This window comes from Poecilia formosa, unplaced genomic scaffold (genome assembly GCF_000485575.1).
Source record: "Poecilia formosa unplaced genomic scaffold, Poecilia_formosa-5.1.2 Scaffold139, whole genome shotgun sequence".
NCBI classification, from domain to species: Eukaryota; Metazoa; Chordata; class Actinopteri; order Cyprinodontiformes; family Poeciliidae; genus Poecilia; species Poecilia formosa.
Window position 1 is genome coordinate 1,455,261 of NW_006800078.1, and position 1,222 is coordinate 1,456,482.

A 1,222-nucleotide genomic window follows, 5' to 3' on the forward strand; every position below is an offset into this window, starting at 1 on the left:
AAACCTTTTTCTTTTTCTTTTTTTCTTTTGCCAAGATAACAACACCCCTCTGACTGCATTTAATTTTTTATTTTCCCAACATGCAAAACCAAGCAAAAGTGTCTGTAAATATATTCTGCGACTTTAGTTGTACATACACTTTTTATGTTTTGTCAGAATGAGTAAAACCGTGACTCAAAACAAGACGCCTGCTGTTTGCATGATTTCCACCAACGAGAGAGAGAGAGAGAGCAGAAAAAGAAACAAAAAAGAAAACAAAATTGTATTCATCTCAGGCCTTTTTCGTGGGTTTTTATATTGGGCCAACATCACATCAGCCATCACATTGGCGCATACAAGTTTATAACACGGTGCTCAGTGAAAAAGATAAGACGACGAAGAAAAAAAACATTTTCATCAAACATTTTAGATGAACTCAGTGGGGTGACGGAGAAACGCCAGTATATATACAAAAAAAATCAAATGCACTCAGTCAACGCCAGAGGAAATTAACTTACCCCCCGAAAGACATTTGCTCCAGGTCCAGCTCATCTCGTCGCTTCACCCTCAATTATTAGAAGTATTGACAAAATGTTTTCTCCCTTCCCTCCGTCCTAAAATGCCAAGCTCCACAGGGATCGATGCTTGAACAAAGCAGCCAGCTGCAGCGGCGTTCAATATGAAGGAGATATTTGGGACAATTTGTGGGTTTTTATCCAAGTGAGCCTTTTTTTTTCCTCTCCTCTTTTTTTTCCACCCCTCCATTCTCATAAATGCAGGCATAATTAGGGTAATTTTTGATGTAGCCCCGCTGATTACAGCGTTTTTACCGTCAAAGATAATTACCTGTAATTTTCTACCACTTTTAATACTAAAAAGCCATCTTTATTTGGATTTGAGGTAGCAACGGATGGAACAAAAGGGGGGGAAATTATTCGGTTATTCATATACAAATTGTCAGAGAGAGGAGAAGGCGCACGGCTCGGGATATTATCTGAAATTACGACTCTAGGAAAAAAAAAAAAAAAAAAAAAAAAAAAAAAAAAGCATTTTTTTAAAAAATGGTTTGACATTATCGTCCATCATTCTTATTTCATTCTAATGTTAGAATGAAACACAACCGCTACTTTTGCACGTTTTCAAAATATGATGTTACGTTGATCTAAGATTATTTTTAAAGCAGAATGACTCAGTGAGCTATCAGTGCAGATTGGGAACACTTACAGCAAGAGATGGTCAACTA

General features: G+C 36.9%; 1 protein-coding gene and 1 long non-coding RNA gene across 3 annotated transcripts in view; one reads left to right on the top strand and one right to left on the bottom strand.

Annotated features, from left to right (window-relative positions):
• The window catches only part of LOC103145291 (homeobox protein Dlx6a-like), a 14,537-nt gene extending 13,346 nt beyond the window's left edge, over nucleotides 1-1,191 (top strand). For both annotated transcript variants that reach the window (XR_001663419.1, XM_016676707.1), the window contains exon 2: nucleotides 218-1,191. The gene's annotated coding sequence lies outside the window, so the exon portion shown is untranslated. The remainder of the gene's footprint in view (nucleotides 1-217) is intronic.
• LOC107837400 (uncharacterized) overlaps nucleotides 1-1,216 on the bottom strand; it is a 16,041-nt gene extending 14,825 nt beyond the window's left edge. The window contains exon 1 of the long non-coding RNA XR_001663420.1: nucleotides 498-1,216. This is a non-coding gene — a long non-coding RNA (uncharacterized LOC107837400). The remainder of the gene's footprint in view (nucleotides 1-497) is intronic.
• Nucleotides 1,217-1,222: the final 6 nt, after the last annotated feature.